Below are 23481 nucleotides of genomic sequence, written 5' to 3'. Positions count from 1 at the left end.
TGGAGGAGGGGCACCGGGGTGAGGATAGGGTGGTGGCGAAGCCAGAGAGGCTCGGCTGCTCAAACTTGACGGACTTCGGCGAGCACCCGAGGACAAACGACGAGAAAACAGCAAGATGCCGCGGCTCCGGTGGACTAGGATGGACGAGGAGAGGCTTGGGGGATGCGGGGCACCTAGGGGGTCCTTATATAGGCCGAGGGGAGGCTTCTGGAGCTCACTGGCGGGCTCCTGACCAAGCATTAATGGTGGCCAGTGGCTGGGCATGGAACAGGCGCGACGACAGCGACCACACGGCAGTGATTCAGGGCGGAGCAGCAATTCAGGGTGACTGAGTAGAGCATGGTCTTGCTCCTGGACAAGGTGGGACGTCGAGACGCGGAGGAAGGCGACGGGAACAGGGGGAAGAACACGCCAGAGCACGAGTTTAGCATGACGCAAGTGTGATCACCACGCGCACTGGTGCGAAATGAGAGTTTTGGCCAGGCCGACCGTGTATACTAGAATGACCATGATACTCGGAGACCAAAAGAAGCACTAAGTCGGTTCAGGGGCAACGAAGAGATTTGCAGGAGGAGCCAAAAGGTTTTGGCAGCAAGGTTTTTGTGATGTCCAGTGGGGGCACAAACCTGCCAACGAAGGAGGTGATTTGTCTAGTGCTTATAACACACTAAGTTGAGTACGATCACCAGAAATCAGCTTAAGAGGAGGAGTTTAGAGGTTGGTTGCTGTAGAAAATGCCACAATGGCCAGAAATGGGGATTTGGATGATGCACTCACATAGTTCCATCAATTAAGCTGAAAATGGTTATGGACCAATTATTTGAAGATATTAAGATTCCCAAGGAGTTTCATGCCATTTGGATCAATCAAAATAGCACTTGCTTCAGAAAGCTTCTCTCTGGATAGAAACTTGGAAAAATTCCACAGGGCAAATGGCTAAATGGATTGATCCACGACTTGGTGGAGGGAGTTTATATGGATGATAGAATGTACTGGTAAATTGGTAGCTTAAATGAAGCAATATAAAATATAGTTGCTCCACAAACTGAAAATCTGACAAGAAAGCAAGATTTGGATCTGTGCTCACATAGAAAGGTTACATGAGCTCATATTCGGTGGAGAGTTATGATTTTAAAAAATGAAGGATGTGGAAGAAGTTCATATTATTTGGACATGCTTAGAATATACTTCCTTCACAAAGTTTTGTTTTGGGCAGAAACTTTGTAAAATCATAGAAAAATAATTACTAGGAAAATGAGGTTGAGCTTTGGCACAGGGAAATGATATGGATAGGAAAAGGTGTCCAAGAAGTTGTAAGTCAATTGGGAAAATATAAATAGCACTTGCTTCACAAAGTGCCATTTAGGGCAGAATAGGAAAATAATTATTGGAGGATTATTTTTTATCATGGCAATGAAAAGTTTTACCATATTTGATCAAGATATGACCCAAACAATTTATGAGAATTATTTGGGAATTTAGGAGTGACAGAAATATGGGTTGCTTCACAACCTAGGGCAAATTGAGTTATTCCTTTAATAGAAAAAGAATATTCCCAATAAAAAGAATATTGGGATTTGGTCCAAGGTGGAAATGGAAAGGTCTAGGGAAGGATTTGGGGGATGACAAGCCACTCTGGAAAGAAAGAAGAGGTCATATTTTTCAGTTTTGAGACCACATATCCACGGAAAAAGAAAACTCAGGCAAAAACCTCAGAAAGTCAAAAGAAAAAAAAAGGGCAAAAAATCAGGCTGTTACACGTCACAAGTTGGTATGAGAGTCGTCTGCCTATAGTTAGCCCCATTTTCAACTCCTTGGACAAATTTGAGTCTAGTCACTACAAAACTTTTACTAACATGGTTGTGTGTCTTATGGGCCCACGTCGCCATTGGATGGTATTAGGATCTTTTACTCCTCGTATAATCTCTGGGACTCTGCTCTCTCTTCAACTCGAGTTAAACGAATTTATTAACTCTAACGTTAGGATCCCGTGACCACATTCACCCAAAAGTTGGATTAGCCATAGTTACTCCTTAGAATAGCATCTTGAATAGTACACACACTGTCGTGTTGACTACTATGTGGTATCCATTGCACCTCTTTCATTATGCATGTTTCATCATGATTGATCCTTTATCTTTACAATTTCTCGATGCTGAACTACCCCTGTTACATGTTAGCAGGATGGTTAGACCCGCTGGTCGTGGCCGTGGTGCCAACGATCCACCACCGCCCGAATTCTTGGCCGGAATGATACAACAGTTTGAGCTGAAACGCCAGTTCATGGAAGGAATGATGGCTCAGTTTCCTCGTCGAGATATGAATCAGCAGCCAGCCCCAGTAACTCTGCAGGAATTCATGCGCCTCCCCGACCATCTACCGCAGCTCAACTCAGCCCCTTGATGCTGATGACTGGCTCCGCAACATCACATATGAAATGGAGTCTGCTAGTGTTGCCCCTTCCAGCTATGTCACCTTCGCCTCCTTCTTCCTCAAGGGCCCCGCCGCTCAATGGTGGGACAGCCATAGGCGTACCCTACCTACTGGAACGGTCATCACTTGGCCGGATTTCCAAGCTGCCTTTCATGCTCACTTGATTCCTCAGGGAATCATGGACAGGAAGAAGTGCAAGTTCCATAACCTCACCCAAGGAAACAAGTCAGTTGATGCTTATCAGTGGGGATTTCTGGAATTGTCACGTTATGCTGAAGAAGACATTGCAACTGATGCTCATAGGCAAGAAAAGTTGCATGATGGACTTCACCCTAATATCAAGCTAGCACTGCTCGCTCATGACTTTGCCGACTTTGCCACCTTAGTGAACAAGGCTATTCAGGTTGAGACTGGTCTTCAGGAACACCAGGGATCCCTCAGGCGCAGCTGTGACGCTGGCTCATCTTCGGCCCCGTCAGCGCAGAAGCGTCGAATATGGATTCCCCACAGCATGTATCGTCCAACTTCACCTGCACCAAGACAGTCCTATGCTGCACCTCGTCTGCCTCCTCCACTAGAGAGGCAGCCTCTTCGAGTTGGACCACCCCAAGCTCCTGCTCCCAATCCCAATGATGGTCTATGCTTCAAGTGTGGCCTTCTAGGTCACGCAGGAACTGTCGTCAGAATCATAATCAACTAGCTCATCTTGCCGCTGGTCGTGGTAACAATTAGCCCCGCAGCAACAATGCCAGGCCTTATGTTCGTGGTCAGGCTAACAACATTGATCTTAATGAAGCTCAAAACCAGCATGCTACTGTGATGGGTACTCTTCTCGTTAATTCAGTACCGGCTTCTGTTTTATTTGATTCAGGAGCATCACATTCATTTATGTCAAAAAAATTTGCATACACACAAGACACTCGATGCGAGCCCATGAACACTCCAATAGTGGTACGCACCCCTGCGGGCTGATGCCAAACTACCATGATTGGTCACGATGTTCCCGTTGAGATTGAAGGGTTGGAATTCCTTGTTTCACCCATTATTCTGGAGTCTTCCAATATTGACCTCATTCTGGGAATGGAATGGTTGAAAGCACATACTGCCTCTATCGTTTGCACCACCAAAGTCATTCATCTACTACATCCTTCTGATGAGATAGTAAGCTACCATGCTCAGATTGTTCAAAATGCTGAAGCACATCTTTATGCCTTGAATGCGTTGAATGCAACACCTCTTGAGGGAATTGAAAAGATTCCAGTCGATCACGTCTTCCTGGATGTTTTTCCATAAGAACTTCCAGGAATACCCCCTGCTCGGGCTGTCGAGTTTGTCATCGATTTGAAACCAGACACCGTTCCTATTGCCAAACGACCCTACAAGATGCCACCTCATGAACTCCTTGAGCTTAAGGAGGAAATCAACAAATCTCTTTGGAGTGGTTTCATCCGTCCAAGTTCCTCTGCTTGGGGAGCACCTTCTCTCTTTGTGAAGAAGAAGGATGGAACAAATCGTTTGGTCCAAGACTATCGTCCTATCAACCAAGCAACTATTCAGAACAAGTATCCCCTCCCTCGGATTGATGATCTGTATGATCAACTGGATGGTTCCTCCGTATTATCTAAACTTGACCCGAGGTTGGGTTATCACCAGATCCGTGTCCGTGAAGAGGATATTCCCAAGACCGCATTCGTCACTCGTTATGGTTCTTACGAGTACACTGTTATGTCTTTCGGCTTGACCAATGCTCCAGCTACATTCTCTCGTCTGATGAACTATATATTCATGGGATACCTCGACAAGTTCGTTGTGGTTTATCTAGATGATATTCTTGTTTATTCCAAGAACAAAGAAGAATATGCTGAACATCTTTGTCTTGTTCTAGAGAAGCTTCGAGAACATCAGCTTTATGCCAAGTATTCCAAGTGCGAATTCTGGCTACCCGAAGTCACCTACCTTGGTCATGTAATCTCCAAGGATGGTATTGCCGTCAACCCAAAGCGAGTTTAAGCTATTCTTGACTGGACCCCTCCGAAGACTGTCAAGCAAGTCAGAAGCTTTCTTGGACTCGCCAGCTATTGCCACCGTTTCGTTGAGAACTCCTCCAAGGTCGCCAAGCCCTTGACTAATCCGCTTCACAAGGGCGTTAAGTTCGATTGGACAGACAAATGTCAGGAAAGTTCCTAGGCACTCAAGGACAAGTTGACTTCTACCGCAGTGCTTGATCCCCCTAATTCCCACAAGGACTTTGTCATCTATTGCGATGCTTCACGGCAAGGATTAGGCGGTGTCCTAATGCAAGAGCACGGAGTGAATGCTTATGCCTCCCGTCAAGTGCGTCCTCACGAAGAGAACTACCCAGTTCACGACCTCGAGCTTGCTGCAGTTATCTATGCACTAAAGCTATGGCGACAATACCTTCTCGGTAATCGTTGCGAGATCTTCACCGATCATCAGAGTATGAAATATGTATTTACTCAGCCAGATCTAAACCTCCATCAACAGCGATGGATGGAAGCTATTGCTGACTACAACTGCAGTATATCTTATACACCTGGCAAGGCAAATGTAATGGCTGATGCCCTGAGCCACAAGTCTTATTGCAATAACCACATGGTTCCTAAAGCTCAACCCTACCTTTATGAAGAACTTTGCAAGCTGAACCTTCAACTAGTTCCACAGGGTTCTCTGAATAACCTTGTATTGGAACCAACTCTTCTGAAAGCAATTAAGTCTGCTCAAGCCAAAGATGCTCATGTTGATCTGATGAAAAAGATCTTGCCTTAGAGAAATATAGAGATTTCTCGCTTGCTGAAGATGGGACCTTATACTTCAGAGATCGTATTGTAGTACCCCGGTTCGAGCTTATGACAGAGAAGGTGATGAAAGAAGCGCATGACACCCCTCTCTCTATTCATCCAGGAAGTACCAAGATGTATCTAGACATCTGTCAGAAGTACTGGTGGTCTAATATGAAGCAAGACATTGCTCGATATATCGAAGAATGCGACATTTGTCGTTGCGTCAAAGTAGAACATCAGAAACCGGATGGACTTCTACAACCGCTTCCGATTCCTGAATGGAAGTAGGATAAGATTCAGATGGACTTCGTCACTGGCCTTCCCAAGTCTCAGAAAGGTAATGATGCTATCTTTGTCGTCATCGACCAATTCTCGAAAGTTGCTCACTTTCTACCAGTCAAGGAGATAATCAGTGCTAGTCAATTAGCAACCTTGTATATCTCCAGAATTGTGTCACTCCATCAGTTCAAATCGTGGCAGTATATTCACTTCGAAGTTCTGGGATAGTTTCCAAGAGGCAATGGGAACTCATATTACCTGGAGCACTGCTTATCATCCCCAATCCCAAGGCCAAGTCGAGCGAGTCAACCAATTCTAGAAGACATGCTTCGGTCTTGTGTTATTTCTTTCAGCAAGAAGTGGGATGAAAGTGCAACTATCCCTAGGTGGTTTTGGTAATTCCTAACAACATATAGCTCATTGAGCTAACATCTTTCCAAGATGAATATTTCAGGAAAAGCTCAATGAATGGCATGGCATGAATGAGAAAAGTGGATCCCTCAAAATGCTACGGATAAAAGGATTGGCTCAAGCTCAAAAGCTCAAGACTCTACATTTTATATTTTAATGATCCAAGATCACATTGAGTCTATAGGAAAAGCCAATACTATCAAGGAGGGATGAGGTGTTGCTTAATGAGTTTCTTGCTCCACAGTGCTTAGTGATATACTCCAAAGCCCTCAGCTACTTTCTCACATCCACATATGACCTAAACCAAAAGTCAAACTCGGCCCTACAGATTCTTTCTATCCGGCGCCACCGAGTTCAGATGTCATAGCCACTGCCACAAACCCTAGGCAAATCGGTCTCACCGATAGGGATCTCGGTCTCACCGAGATGGGATTGTAATCTCTCTATTTCCCTTCGTAACGTTTCAGTACCACCGAGATGAGAGATCGGTCCCACCGAGATTGCAATGTAAACTCCCTGTTTCCTTTTCGTAACATTTCGGTCCCACCGAAATGAGTGAATCGGTCCCACCGAGTTTACCTGACCAACTCTCTGGTTAGCTTATTACCAAAATCGGTCCCACCGAGTTTGTGTAATCGATCTCACCGAGATTACGTTATGCCCTAACCCTAATCATATCGGTCCTACCGAGTTGCATGTCGGCCCCATCGAAAATCCTAACGGTCACTAGATTTGCTGAATCGATCCGACCGAGTTTCTCAATTCGGTCCCACCGAGTTTCGCAAGTTGTGTGTAACGGTTAGATTTTGTGTGGAGGCTATATATACCCCTCCACCTCCTCTTCATTCGTGGAGAGAGCCATCAGAACAAACCTACACTTCCAACTTGCTGTTCTGAGAGAGAACCACCTACTCATGTGTTGAGGCCAAGATATTCCATTCCTACCATATGAATCTTGATCTCTAGCCTTCCTCAAGTTGCTTTCCACTCAAATCTTCTTTCCACCAAATCCAAATCCTGTGAGAGAGAGTTGAGTGTTGGGAGACTATCATTTGAAGCACAAGAGCAAGGAGTTCATCATCAACACACCATTTGTTACTTCTTGGAGAGTGGTGTCTCCTAGATTGGCTAGGTGTCACTTGGGAGCCTCCAACAAGATTGTGGAGTTGAACCAAGGAGTTTGTAAGGGCAAGGAGATCGCCTACTTCGTGAAGATCTACCGCTAGTGAGGCAAGTCCTTCGTGGGCGACGACCATGGTGGGATAGACAAGGTTGCTTCTTCATGGACCCTTCATGGGTGAAGCCCTCCGTGGACTCGCGCAACCGTTACCTTCGTGGGTTGAAGTCTCCATCAACGTGGATGTACGATAGCACTACCTATCGGAACCACGACAAAAACATCCGTGTCTCCAATTGCATTTGAATTCTCCAAACCCTTCCCTTTACATTCTTGCAAATTGCATGCTTTACTTTCGGCTGCTCATATACTCTTTGCATGCTTGCTTGAATTGTGTTAAGATTGCTTGACTTGTGCTAAGATAGCTAAAATCTGCCAAAAACTAAAATTGGGAAAAGGATAAGTTTTATATTGTCAAGTAGTCTAATCACCCCCCTCTAGACATACTTTCGATCCTACAAGTGGTATCAGAGCTTTGGTCTCCATTTGCTTTGATTTCCATAGCTTTTGGTGGTCATAGCCTTGGTTTCACAACCTAGGAGAGTATGGCGTCTAGCGAGGGAAATTATCACCGTAGAGGTCCTTACTTTGATGGTACTAATTTTGCTAGTTGGAAGCATAAGATGAAAATGCATATTCTTGGACATAACACTGTCGTTTGGGCTATTGTGTGTATTGGCTTGCAAGGTGAATTCTTTGATGGGAGAGAACCGAACCGTGAAGCTAGCGCGGAAGAGTTGAAGATGCTGCATTACAACGCTCAAGCTTTTGATATCCTCTTCAACGGATTGTGCCCCAAAGAATTCAACAAAATCAGCCGTCTTGAGAATGCAAAGGAAAATTGGGATACTTTGATTGATATGCATGAAGGTACCGACTCCGTCAAGGAATCCAAGTTGGATGTGCTTCAGAGTCAACTTGACAAGTTCAAAATGAAGGATGGTGAAGGTGTCGCTGAAATGTACTCTAGGCTTGCTCTTATCACAAATGAGATTACTGGCTTAGGAAGTGAAGAGATGACCGACAAATTCATCATCAAGAAGATCCTAAGAGCTTTGGTCGAAAAATATGATACCGTGTGCACATTGATCCAAATGATGCCCAATTACAAAGATCTCAAGGCAACGGAAGTCATTGGAAGAATTGTTGCTCATGAGATGTCACTCAATGATAAGGAGGAACTTCACAACAAGTCAAGTGGTGCTTACAAAGCCTCATGTGAAGCCCCCACATCATCAAATGAGAAACAAACCTTCAATGAAGAATTGAGCTTAATGGTGAAGAACTTCAACAAGTTCTACAAGAATAGAAGCAAAGAGAGAAGCTCCAAGTCAAGGTCCTACAATGACAAAAAATCTTCTAGTCGAGAGCGCAATTGCTACAATTGTGGGAGACCCCGACACTATTCCAATGAGTGTACGACACCCTAGAAAAGAAGAGAAGAATCACCCAAGAGGAGAAGTAGAAGAGAAGAATCAGCACCAAGAGAGAGGAGTAGTAGAGATGATCGTTATGAACGAAGAACATCCCGGAGAAGCAAGGATTCGGAAAGGAAGGACAAGTCATCAAGGAGCTACACAAAACAAAGACATCAAGCTCATGTTGGTGAATGGGTATCCGGCTCCAACTCCGACAATCACTCCGAGAGAAGCTATCACTCCGACTCCGAATATACTCAGGATGAAGGTGTTGCCGGTCTATCACTTGTGTCAACCAACTCCTACGACATATTTGATTTACCAAATGAAGGACTTGGAAGATGCTTCATGTCTAAAGGCCTAAAGGTAACACACTCCAAGTATGTTGATTTCAATAATGATGAAGATGACTTGTTAGGTGATGATGATTTACTTGTTGACAACTCTAGTGATGAATACTATGATGAAATGTCAATTAATCATGCTAATCAAGATAAAACGAATGACAATGATAAGGAGAAGATTGAGCTTCTAACTAAAGAACTAAACACTCTTAAGTTAGCTCATGAAACTATCTTAGAAGATCATCGAGAACTTTTAATCACTCATGAGAAGTTACGCTTTGAAAAGCTCAACCTTGAGCAAGAGCATGAGTTCTTAAAGCCAATCAATGATGATCTCCGTAAGAAAAGTTCTTCTTACATTGCCAAGCGTTTACTCTTATCTACTTACATGCCTCAAGTCAAGTATATTAACAAGAACAAGAAGGATTCTTCCTCTAGTAGTAACAATAATCATGCTAAATCAACTATTGTTTCTTCTAGTAGTTCTCTTGATTCCACTAATGATTCTCTTAGCCAAGTTACACTTGAGCAAGAAAATAGCTTATTGAAGGGAATTATAGAGAAAGGTGTTTACAAGAGCCTTGCCGGGAGTAAGCAATTTGAGGAAATTGTATGCAAGCAAGGAAGGCACCGGAAGAATCAAGGTGTTGGTTTTGAACGAAAGTTCAATGCCAATGGAGTTGAGTGGGAAGAAGATCAATACCCCAAGACGAAGTTTGTTCCTCAACAAGAGAAGTATGATCCTACTTCCTTCAAGGGGACACAAGCTCAAGATGATCTTCCACCACAAGACCACAAGCAAAAAGGCAAGGACACGCTTCAAGAGGAGATTGATGCATTCGAAGAAGCTCCTAAGGCCTTGGTCAAGTGGGTTCCCAAGACTACGTCAAGTTCTACTTCATCAAGTACGACTACAACTCCAAGGATTCCCATCAAGATGATGTGGATCCCGAAGAAGAAGAACTAGAGAGTTCTTGAGGGTGACTCCGCCAACATATTTCACTCATATCATTTTGGCAATAACAAGTGCAATCAACTTCCACATCTTGCACTTGTTCAAGGAGTCACAAACCCTCTTGTTGGAAAGACAAGGGACAAGGTAACCTAATGCTCTCATAGACATCATCTTATGTGTGCATCACTCTATGTCTATGGATATCCTTGTTTGTTCCTTGTGGGACTAACCCGTGTAGGTATTGAAAGTGCAACTCAGTCCAAAGGATTGCACCAAATGATCTTCATCAACATTGAGCATCCACATCTTCAACACCTACATGAAGTCATCATCGACAAAACCCAAGGTTAGTTCATCCCTCTAAGGGGGGATCTCACATCTAGGGGGAGCTTTACTCTAAGAATTGAGTCAAAGCAACTCTAATGGTGTGAACACATCAATGCATTATGTAAAAGTGGTAACCCCACTTGAGCTTAAACGATGAGTATGACCTATGATCAAATGTTCTCATTTGACTCCTAAGTCAATATACTCATATATATATGACCTAGTCATCGCCAATTGTTTGATAGATGCTAGAATTGGCTGTGCATGCTTTGCCACATATTCCATTTGCCATTTTATTGTGTGAGCATGTTGGTTGCATATTTCACTCATTCGAGGACATCCACGTGTTGTTTTGATTGATTGGTTTCTTTTTCTTTTGCCAAGTGGATGGACAAGAATACCTAAGAACCTTCTCTAGCTATCTATGCTTTTCTGTCTCAAACTCTATTCATGCTACATCACAAAATTTGATCAAGTCAGATTCGAACCACTCTGTGTGAGGAGCACTCGGAGTCCCCGATTTGTCATAGACTTAAACTTCCAAAACTTCTTTGTGTGTTTCGGTCTGACCGATTCTTCCATTTCGGTCATACCGAGATCACTAAGTCGATCTAGGTTTTCAATCTCGGTGCAATCGATTTGAACTTTTCGGTCACACCAAGTTGCTGTAACTATCAATAGTTATGCATCTCGGTGCCACCGAGTTGTTCCACTCGGTCACACCGACAGGGTCGGGCTATATATACCCACGGGCAAAAATTTGGAAACTTTCTCTGAACTCTTTTGCCCGCGCATAGCTCGCTCTGCCTCTAGGGTCTCCGGATCGTCCTCCTTGTCGCCAGCCGCCTCCAGTCGCTGGTCTCCGCCACCGTCAACGGAAATCATCCCTGCCATTGCCGCCGTAGCGAGTTCATCGCCGAACTAGGGCATGGACTCGATCACTGTGCTATGCCCGTCCGATTCCTAGCACATTGTGTTCACCATGAATCTTGCCACGATTGAAACTATTCTATCTAGTCAAAACACTCCATAGATTAGAGATGAATTGAAAATTTAGGGTTAGGTTTCCGCCGTAACCATCTCGGACCCACCGAGTTGTAGAACTCAGTTCCACCGATTCGGCTAAGGCCATTGCACAAGTGATTCTCGGTCTGACCGAGAATTGCAAATCGGTGTGACCGAGTTCAGGACTTTGTGAAACCCTAGCAGTCTTGGTGCCATTGAACTGTGACTCGGTCTGACCGAGTTCACTAGTTTAGGTTCCAAAAGCCGCTTCGGTATCACCGAGTTCACAAATCGGTTGATCCGAAATGCTTTCTGTGGAAAACTAAAACTAAGTTTTTGACTCATTTTTTTGCAAAACCCTCTGTATTTTGTGATGCTCATCCACTCTATCGCATCTTTATCTATTCACAGGGTCTGCAGTCAGCGTTTGCACCATGTCTGATCAAAGTGACAGCCAGAACAGGGAAGAGGAGCAGGTTCAAATGAGTGAGGGCACTAGTCCCTCTAGCAGCTCTAATGAGGGTAGCAGGAGCACCCCAAGCAACTTACCCAAAGCTGCCACCAGGGCCAGAAAGAAGAAAACCTCAGAATCTGAGGATGAAGACTATGTGGCAGTTGAGGATGAGGCCACTTCCAAGAAGAAAGTACTCAAAAAGGAGTATGGCACAACTGCTGCCATTAAGCCTGGTATGAAGACCAAAGTACCTGCAAAGAGAACTCCCATGTCTAAAGCCAGAGCCTCTACTCAAGTACCTTTGGTATCTGAACCCAAAGAGGCTGCTGTAGAAGGGAAGAAGAGGAAGGAAAGGGTCAAGAAGACCATGGCCAGAGTTGTTGGAAAGCCTTCCATGATGGAAGAGGAGGAAGAAGAAGAGGTTGCTGCACCAGCACCGAAGGCTCAGAAGCTTATGGGTGATGCAATCAGGTCAGGGGCTGCATCATCAAAGCCCAAAGAAGCACCCAAAGCTGCCTCCAAGCCCAAGACTGCACCTAAGAGGAATACCATAAACATATCTGCTGTTGAGACACATAAGTTTGGATCAGTACATTATCTTCTGTCAGGACTGCCAACCATCAACTGGATCCTCAGGCACACTCTCTTGCCCAAGTCAGGTGATCACAACATGATCAGAGGCCATGCAATAAACTTGCTACACTTATTTGATGTGCCACGGAAGTTCAAGGTCATGAGCCTCATAGTTGAGACTATCAAGAGGACAACAGCTGACCAAAAGAGAAGTTGTGGGTATGCCCCACAGATCCAGGAGCTGATTAACTCCAAGATGGGCACATGCACATACTTGTTGGACAAGGATCACATGCCTATCTATCCAGACTTTGAGGACAACCAAGTGGTTATGGATGAAGATGAACCATCTTCAGTGCATGCTCAAGCAAAGAAGGAGAAGGTAAGGACAGAGAAGGCTACCAAGATGCCAACAATGGAAGAGGCATCTCAGTACTTTTTGAAGAGCAAACAAGATCAGCTTGGCTACTTGATTGCATCCACTCTGAGGATTGAGAAGGGGCTGGCCACCTTGACTCAAAACCAGGAGAGCCTGGAGAGGATCATGGAGCAGAAGTTCTATGACTTGGATGTGAAGGTAACTGAGATCCAGTCTGTTGTTGAGCAGCTTCAGGATGATATGCAGGAGAGGAAGGGCAAGACAACCATAGATGCATTTGCCAGAGTGCCTAGAGCTCAGAGATCAGCTGCAGTGCCAGTGACAGACACCAGAGCCACTTCATCTGCACCAGCTATAGCTCCTACAGCTCCAGTGCAACCAGCACTAGCACCTACACCTCCAGCTCCATCCACAACTACTGAAGTCTTTGTCCAAGGAGCCATCTCTACACCACCACCTGAAGATCAAGCCTGAGAGACGCGCTAGTGCTATGCATTTTCTATGAACTTTTTGGTAACTTGTTGCCAAAGGGGGAGAAAAATGTATAGATCATAGGCTTCGAGAGAGAGTGTTGCTTTTTATTCTCTCTTGCTTTGGTGGTTGAACTTTATTTGTTTGTTTGAGATACTTTATGTCTGTGTGATACCTGCATGATCATGTGTTTGATCATATGCTACATTTATGCTTGTTGGATGACATTATCCTTTTTATCTCTATATGATCATTCACTTTTCTTGGTGATGAGTGCATGTATTCAATTATTATCATTTTGAGCGCTCCACCAAGATGTATGTGACATGGAAGAGTAACCCATGAGCCTAACTCTTTGTGCATTTGCAGTCCAAAGCAAATCTTAAACTATGCACAAATTTAGGGGGAGCTCTTGCTTATCACATACTTCTCAAAGCGACAATGTTTTTCACTCTTATTATCATTTGTCGAAGCTTTGATCTATATGTTGTCATCAATTACCAAAAAGGGGGAGATTGAAAATGAAACTATCCCTAGGTGGTTTTGGTAATTCCTAACAACATATAGCTCATTGAGCTAACATCTTTCCAAGATGAATATTTCAGGAAAAGCTCAATGAATGGCATGGCATGGATGAGAAAAGTGGATCCCTCAAAATGCTAAGGATAAAAGGATTGGCTCAAGCTCAAAAGCTCAAGACTCTACATTTTATATTTTAGTGATCCAAGATCACATTGAGTCTATAGGAAAAGCCAATACTATCAAGGAGGGATGAGGTGTTGCTTAATGAGTTTCTTGCTCCACAGTGCTTAGTGATATGCTCCAAAGCCCTCAACTACTTTCTCACATCCACATATGACCTAAACCAAAAGTCAAACTCAGCCCTATCGATTCTTTCTATCCGGCGCCACCGAGTTCAGATGTCATAGCCACTGCCATAAACCCTAGGCAAATCGGTCTCACCGATAGGGATCTCGGTCTCACCGAGATGGGATTGTAATCTCTCTGTTTCCCTTCGTAACATTTTGGTACCACCGAGGTGAGCGATCAGTCCCATCGAGATTGCAATGTAAACTCCCTGTTTCCTTTTCGTAACATTTCGGTCCCACCGAAATGAGCGAATCGGTCCCACTGAGATTGCAATGTAAACTCCCTGTTTCCTTTTCGTAACATTTCGGTCCCACCGAAATGAGCGAATCGGTCCCACGAGTTTACCTGACCAACTCTCTGGTTAGCTTATTACCAAAATCGGTCCCACTGAGTTTGTGTAATCAATCTCACCGAGATTACGTTATGCCCTAACCCTAATCATATCGGTCCTACCGAGTTGCATGTCGGTCCCACCGAAAATCCTAACGGTCACTAGATTTGCCGAATCGGTCCGACCGAGTTTCTCAATTTGGTCCCACCGAGTTTGGCAAGTTGTGTGTAATGGTTAGATTTTGTGTGGAGGCTATATATACCCCTCCACCTCCTCTTCATTCATGGAGAGAGCCATCAGAACAAACCTACACTTCCAACTTGCTGTTTCTAAGAGAGAACCACCTACTCATGTGTTGAGGCCAAGATATTCCATTCCTACCATATGAATCTTGATCTCTAGCCTTGCCCAAGTTGCTTTCCACTCAAATATTCTTTCCACCAAATCCAAATCCTGTGAGAGAGAGTTGAGTGTTGGGGAGACTATCATTTGAAGCACAAGAGCAAGGAGTTCATCATCAACACACCATTTGTTACTTCTTGGAGAGTGGTGTCTCCTAGATTGGCTAGGTGTCACTTGGGAGCCTCCGACAAGATTGTGGAGTTGAACCAAGGAGTTTGTAAGGGCAAGGAGATCGCCTACTTCGTGAAGATCTACCGCTAGTGAGGCAAGTCCTTCGTGGACGACGGCCATGGTGGGATAGACAAGGTTGCTTCTTCGTGGACCCTTCGTGGGTGGAGCCCTCCGTGGACTCGCGCAACCGCTACCCTTTGTGGGTTGAAGTCTCCATCAACGTGGATGTACGATAGCATCACCTATCGAAACCACGACAAAAACATCCGTGTCTCCAATTGCGTTTGAATTCTCCAAACCCTTCCCTTTACATTCTTTCAAGTTGCATGCTTTACTTTCTGCTACTCATATACTCTTTGCATGCTTGCTTGAATTGTGTTAAGATTGCTTGACTTGTGCTACGATAGCTAAAATCTGCCAAAAACTAAAATTGGGTAAAGGATAAGTTTTATTTGGTCAAGTAGTCTAATCACCCCCCCTCTAGACATACTCTCGATCCTACATGGGAAGAATCTCTCCCTTATGTGGAATTCTCTTATAACAATAGCTATCAAGCCAACTTGAAGATGGCACCCTTCGAAGTGCTTTATGGACGTAAGTGCCGAACCCCTATGAATTGGTCAGAAACTGGGGAACGGACACTCATTGGTCCGAACATTATTCAACAAGCTGAAGAGTAGGTTCGCATTGTCCAGGATAATCTCAAGGCAGCCCAGTCCCACCAGAAGAGCAACTATGACCGGAAACACTGGGGTTCAACTTATCAACTTGGTGAACAAGCTTATCTGCGTGTCACTCCTTTGAGTGGCACTCATCGATTCAGAGTCAAGGGCAAGCTAGCTCCGCGCTACATTGGTCCCTTCCGCATTCTCGCCCATCGTGGACTGGTGGCTTATCAACTAGAGTCTCCACCTCAGTTCTCTCACATCCGTGACGTCTTCCACGTGTTGCAACTTCGTCGATGCTTCAAGGATCTGGAACGTGAAGTGGATCCAGAACTGGTTGAAGTGCAAGATGACCTCACTTATAAAGAGCATCTGATCAGCATTCTTGAAGAAGCTGAATGTCAAACCCGCCAGAAGGTTACCAAGTTCCTCAAGGTGCAATGGTCGAATCATACTAAAGATGAAGCCACTTGGGAACGCGAGGATAACCTCCATGCTGAATATCCTGATCTTTTCCCTTCTACCTCTTAATTCTCGGGACGAGAATTTCTTTTAGAGGAAGAGAGTTGTAACACCCCTGTGTAATGATGCTACAGTAACCCTTGGGGTTAAGTTAATCTTTTTGCTAAAAAAGTGTTTGGTCATCATTGTCTAATACCTCTTTCAAATTCCAGTTGAATTCAATTTCAAATTATGAGTGAAATTAAAAATTTCTCAAACATGAAAACTAAAATGTTCATCATGTGGCAAATAATCCATAACAAATATTGGTGGTGAAACAACATTTTTGCAAAATGTTTTAGTGGCCGAAACTACTTAAAACAGCGACCTAAGCAATAAATTAAATGCATTTTTAATTTTTAAAAATTGCAAACTATTTCAAAAGCCTCACAATATTTTGTGGCAGTGCCAACTATTGCAATATAATTATGTGGAAAAGTCCCACATTTTCAGAATCCTTTTGGCAGCTCAAATATTGCGAAGCAATTTCTGTGAAAAGAAAAGAGCAAAAGTATATGAAAAAGGGAAAATGAGAAAGAGGCCCCCTGCCCCTACTGGGCCTTAACCCACCCCAGCTGGCCGGCCCAGCCAACCCCCGGGGTCGTCTTCCCTGTTTGACCGACCCCGTCGCTACAGGGGCACGGTCGCCCCGGACCGCCTCGCCATCGACGACGAAGGAGGGGATAAGAGCGCCCCCTGTGGCTCCTCTAGTCCTCCCCCACCTACCTCCACCGACTCCCCGATTCCACTCGCCCCACTCCGCCCCTCCTCCCTCGCTCTCTCCCCCTCAATTTCATCGACGCCCGAGCACCATCGCTGCCATGCCTCGCCCGTTGTCGCGGCCACAACCGCCGTCTTGCTCCGCCAACCTGTCAAGGAGCTCTGCCATCGTCCTCTCCATCGACCGGCGGCCTCAGTTGGAGATGGGGAGCACCAAAGCGCCAGATCCCTTTCGTCCACTATTGGTGTTAAAACCGGCAGATCTCGGGTAGGGGGTCCCGAACTGTGCGTCCAATTATTGAAGGTAACAGGAGGCATGGGACATGATGTTTACCCAGGTTCAGGCCCTCTTAATGGAGGTAATACCCTACTTCCTGCTTGATTGACTTTGATGAGTATTGGGGTTACAAGAGTTGATCTGCCTCGAGATCCTAATGTCTAAACCCTAGATGTCTAGCTTGTATGATTATGATTGCCTCTAGACACTAAACCCTCCGATTTATATAGGCACCGGAGGGGACTAGGGTTGGACAAAGTCAGTTTACAGAGGAAGGAAACTACACATCCGGATGCCAAGCTTGACATCCACACAAAGGAGAGTCCCATCCGGACACGAGGGAGGGCCTTCTATCTTGTATCTTCACAGCCCATTAGTCCGGCCCATGTAACATAAGCCGGCTCCCCTAGGACCCCATAATCCAGGATTCCCTCGGTAGCCCCTGAACCGGGCTTCAATGATGATGTATCCGACACGCAGATTGTCTTCGTCATTGCAAGGCGGGTTCCTTCTCCGAATACTACAAAGCAGTTCTCCGCACATAAAAGTTGTATCCGGCTCTGTTTAATAATTACAACCCTAAGCTGGAAGGGTAAAAATACTTAAAACAAACTAAGTGATATGTCTCCGTCGTATCTATAATTTTTTATTGTTCCATGCCAATAATATTCAACTTTCATATACTTTTGGCAAATTTTTATACTATTTTTGGGACTAGCATATTGATCCAGTGCCCAGTGCCAGTTCCTGTTTGTTGCATGTTTTATGTTTCGCAGAAACCCAATATCAAACGGAGTCCAAACGGGATAAAAACGGACGGAGAATTATTTTGGAATGTTTGTGATATTTGGGAGGAAGAATCAATGTGAGACGGTGCCCGAGGTGGCCACGAGGGTGGCCCACGCCACCACTCCAGGTGGGTGCCCCCACCCTCGTGGGCCCCTCATAAGGCGGTTGATGCTCTACTTTGGCCGCAAGAAAGATAATTTTTGGAAAAATATCTGGGCAAAGGTTTCAATCCAGTCGGAGTTACGGATCTCCGGATATAAAAGAAACGGTGCCAGGGCAGAATCCCAGAACGCAGACACAGAGAGAGACAGAGAGACAGATCCAATCTTGGAGGGGCTCTCGCCCCTCCCACGCCATGGGAGCCAAGGACCAGTGGGCTAACCCTTCTCCCATCTAGGGAGAAGGTTAAGGAAGAAGAAGAAGGGGGGATCTCCCCCTTGCTTCCGGTGGCGCCGGAACACCACCGGGGGCCATCATCATCACCGCGATCTTCACCAACACCTCCGCCATCTTCACCAACATCTCCATCACGTTCCTCCATCTATATTCAACGGTCCACTCTCCCGTAACCCATTGTACCCTCTACTTGAACATGGTGCTTTATGCTTCATATTATTATCCAATGATGTGTTGCCATCCTATGATGTCTGAGTAGATTTTTGTTGTCCTATCGGTGATTGATGAATTGCTATGATTGGTTTGAGTTGCCTGTTTTATTATTGGCGCTGTCCTATGGTGCTCTCCGTGTCGTGCTAGCGTGAGGGATCCCCGCTGTAGGGTTTGCAATATGTTCATGATGTGCTTATGGTGGGTGGTGTGAGTGACAGAAGCACAGAGCCGAGTAAGTAGGTTGTTTGCGTATGGGATAAAGGGGACTTGATACTTTAATGCTATGGTTAGGTTTTACCTTAATGATCTTTAGTAGTTGCGGATGCTTGCTAGAGTTCCAATCATAAGTGCATATGATCCAAGAAGAGAAAGTATCTTAGCTTATGCCTCTCCCTCAAATAAAATTGCAATAGTGATTACCGGTGTAACGTAGTCAATTGCTTAGGGACAATTTCACAACTCCTACCACCACTTTTCCACACTCGCTATATTTACTTTATTACTTCTTTATCTAAACAGCCCCTAGCTTTTATTTACGTGCTCTTTATTATCTTGCAAACCTATCCTATCATACCTACAAAGTACTTCTAGTTTCATACTTGTTCTAGGTAAAGCAAACACTAAGTGTGCGTAGAGTCGTATGAGTGGCAGATAGGACTTGAGAGAATATTTGTTCTATGTTTAGCTCCTCGTTGGGTTTGACACTCTTACTTATCGAAAGAGGCTACAATTATCCCCTACACTTGTGGGTTATCAAGAACTTTTGTCTGGCGCCGTTGTCGGGAAGCCATAGCGTGGGGTGAATATTCTCGTGTGTGCTTGTTTGCTTTATCACTAAGTAATTTTTATTTGCTGTTCTTAGTTGTTTTCTATCTTTAGTTATGGGTAGGAAACGCAAAGTACCAAAATAATTAGTTGTACCTACTACACCAATGGTTGAAGAACCACTCAAAATCTATCACACTCCTGAAGCTTTTTACTTGGATCATCTTCGATCCCTTTGTGTTCGTGCTAAAACAACTAGCTTAGTTGAGGGAAAATCTTTAGATGAGCATGCTTGTTATGTGCGACACCGTATATCTAAAAAGGGGAAACTTTTACTGGATCAAATTCATTGTTTGCAATGCTATGCTTGGACTTTATGTGAAATATATGATGTTACTTGTTGTTCTGAAAACCCTAAGAAACACCTTCCCTACCAATGTGAGTTTAATGATAATGGAATAGTATGTTTGTATGCTAAGGGTGTTTATAATTACTATGATGTTCAACAAATTGAAGAATTTGTTGCTTTTAAGGGTGCTTATGAAATTGCTTGTTTGATTGAAAAGTATGATGCTACTCTTTACAAATCTGAAAATTTTGCCATACTTGAATATTGTTATGATAATTATGCTTCTAATGCCTATGTTAAACCATATATTGAGGACTCCTCCACTGTCCAAGAAGAGATTAATATTTTGCAGGAGTCTATGGAAGAAGAAATTAATGAAACTGTGAGCTCATTGGATGAAAAAGATGATGAGGAGAGCAAAGAACAAAAGGAAGAAGAGCGGATTAGCTACCCGTGCTCACCTTCTAATGAGAGTAACTCTTCAACTCATACATTGTTTAATTTTCCTTCGTGCTTACCGAAGGATGATTGCTATGATGATTTCTATGATCCCGTTGATTCTCTTGAAATATCCCTTTTTGATGATGCTTGCTATGCTTGTGGCCAAGATGTCAATATGAATTGTGCATATGGAGATGAACTTGCTGTAGTTCCTTATGTTAAACATGAAATTGTTGCTATAGCACCCACGCATGATGGTCCTATTATCTTTTTGAATTATCCAAACTGCACTATATCGGAGAAGTTTATGCTTATTAAGGATTATGTTGATGGGTTACATTTTACCGTTGCACATGATGATTCTAATGGATGTAATATGCATGTGCTTGCTGCTCCAACTTGCAATTATTATGAGGAAGAAACTATATCTCCACCTCTCTATGTTTCCAATATGATAGAATTGCAAGAAACTGCTTATACTATGCATTGGCCTTTACTATGTGTGCATGAATTGTTCTTTTATGACATGCCGATGCATAGGAAGAGAGTTAGACTTCGTCATTACATGATATATGTTATTTTGTGCTCACTATTAAGTCACAAATCATTGTTAATTAAAATTGTCTTTGATATACCTTGGGATCCGGGTGGATCCATTACTTGAGCACTATATGCCTAGCTTAATGACTTTAAAGAAAGCGCTGCCAGGGAGACAACCCAAAAGTTTTAGAGAGTCATGTATTTTCTGTTGAGTGCATTCATTAGTTTAAAAACAAAAATAAAAATAAAGAGTGGAACCCAAAAACTTTTCAAAAAGGAAAGTGAAAGTAAGAAAGACAAGCATTGTTGAAGTGGGAGAGCTCCTTGAACTTTGTTCATGCTCACGGAAACTTTGTGAATCTTAACTACAGAAACTTTTCATCAAAAATAATTATCCCCTTGTACAATTCCATTGTATTATAAAAATAATGAGCCAAGTTTTACCTTTAGGATGTTTACAATGCTTGTTGGTTTGTACAGTGCAGGACATAAACTTTTGCTGTAGTGCGCGATTTTACATTTTTTGCTAGAACATCAAATGGTTCTGATTCTTTTTCACTGTCTTGCTGTACAAATTGTTTATTTTTTCTAATTTTGGTAGAATTTTTGGGGTACCAGAAGTATGGTGAATGTTCAGATTGCTACAGACTGTTCTGTTTTTGACAGATTCTGTTTTTGATGCATAGTTTGCTTGTTTGCTTGTTTTGATGAAACTATCAATTCCTATCAGTGGATTAAGCCATGGAAAATCTATATTAAAGTAGACACAATGCAAAAACAAAATATGAATAGGTTTGCTACAGTACTTAGAGTAGTGATTTGCTTTATTATACTAACGGATCTTACTGAGTTTTCTGTTGAAGTTTTGTGTGGAGGAAGTGTTTGATCGAGAAGGTCTTGATATGAGGAAAAGGAAGAGAGGCAAGAGCTCAAGCTTGGGGATGCCCAAGGCACCCCAAGTAAATATTCAAGGAGACCCAAGCGTCTAAGCTTGGGGATGCCCCGGAAGGCATCCCCTCTTTCTTCAACAAGTATCGGTATGTTTTCGGATTCGTTTCGTTCATGCGATATGTGCAAGTCTTGGAGCGTCTTTTGCATTTAGTTTTCACTTTTCTTTTATGCACCATGCTGGTATGAGATAGTCCTTGGTTGATATATAGAATGCTCATTGCACTTCACTTATATCTTTTGAGTATGGCTTTATAGAATGCTTCATGTGCTTCACTTATATCATTTGAAGTTTGGATTGCCTGTTTCTCTTCACATAGAAAACCACCATTTGTAGAATGCTCTTTTGCTTCACTTATATTTTTTAGAGCGTGGGCATATCTTTTGTAGAAAGAATTGAACTCTCTTGCTTCACTTATATCTATTTAGAGAGATGACAGGAATTGGTCATTCACATGGTTAGTCATAAAATCCTACATAAACTTGTAGATCGCTGAATATGATATGTTTGATTCCTTGCAACAGTTTTGCGATATAAAGATGGTGATATTAGAGTCATGCTAGTGGGTGGTTGTGGATTGTAGAGACACATGGGTTGAGGTTTGCAAGTCCCGTAGCATGCACGTATGGTAACTGTTGTGTGACAAATTTGAAGCATGGGGTGTTTCTTTGATTGTCTTCCTTATGAGTGGCGGGCGGGGACGAGCGATGGTCTTTTCCTACCAATCTATTCCCCTAGGGGCATGCATAGTAGTACTTTGATTTGAGGGCTAATAAACTTTTGCAATAAGTATATGAGTTCTTTATGACTAATGTGAGTCCATGGATTATACCCACTTTTACCTTTCCATCATTGCTAGCTTCTTCGGTACCGTGCATTGCCCTTTCTCACCTTGAGAGTTGGTGCAAACTTCACCGGTGCATCCAAACCCCGTGATACGATACGCTCTATCACACATAAGCCTCCTTATATCTTCCTCAAAACAGCCACCATACCTACCTATCATGGCATTTCCATAGCCATTCCAAGATATATTGCCATGCAACTTCCATCATCATCATATGCATGACTTGAGCATTCATTGTCATATTGCCTCGCATTATTGTAAGATAGCTAGCATGATGTTTTCATGGCTTGTCCGTTTTTTGATGTCATTGCTATGCTAGATCATTGCACATCCCGGTACACTGCCGGAGGCATTCATATAGGGTCATATCTTTGTTCCAGTATCGAGTTGTAATATTGAGTTGTAAGTAAATAAAGTGTGATGATCATCATTATAGAACATTGCCCCATAAAAAAAAGAGAGGCCAAAGAAGCCTAAATAAAAAAGGGGGCCAAATAAGCCCGCCCAAAAAAAGAGAGAAAAGAAAAGAAAAGGGGCAATGTTACTATCCTTTTAACACACTTGTGCTTCAGAGTAGCACCATGTTCTTCATATAGAGAGTATCCTATATTATCACTTTTATATATTAGTGGGAAGTTTCATTATAGAACTTGGCTTGTATATTCCAACGATGGGCTTCCTCAAATTCCCTAGGTCTTCATGAGCAAGCAAGTTTGATGCACACCCACTTAGTTTCTTTTGTTGAGCTTTCATACACTTATAGCTCTTAGTGCATCCGTTGCATGGCAATCCCCACTCCTCGCATTAACATCAATTGATGGGCATCTCCATAGCCCATTGATTAGCCGCGTCGATGTGAGACTTTCTCCTTTTTTGTCCTCTCCACATAAACCTCCACCGTCATATTCTATTCCACCTATAGTGCTATATCCATGGATTGCGCTCATGTATTGCGTGGGGGTTGAAAAAGCTGAAGCGTGTTAAAAAGTATGAACCAATTGCTCGGGTTGTCATCGGGGTTGTTCATGATGGGAGCATTTTGTGTGACGAAAAGGAAGCATGGCCAAACTATATGATTTTGTAGGGATAAGCTTGCTTTGGCCATGTTGTTTTGAAAAGACATGATTGCTTTATTAGTACGCTCGAAGTATTATTGTTTTTATGTCAAATGAAAGACTATTGCTTTGAATCACTCGTGTCTTAATATTCATGCCATGATTAGATATAT

This window comes from Triticum aestivum, chromosome 2B, assembly GCF_018294505.1.
Source record: "Triticum aestivum cultivar Chinese Spring chromosome 2B, IWGSC CS RefSeq v2.1, whole genome shotgun sequence".
NCBI lineage: Eukaryota > Viridiplantae > Streptophyta > Magnoliopsida > Poales > Poaceae > Triticum > Triticum aestivum.
Note: the sequence above shows the minus strand (reverse complement) of the source record.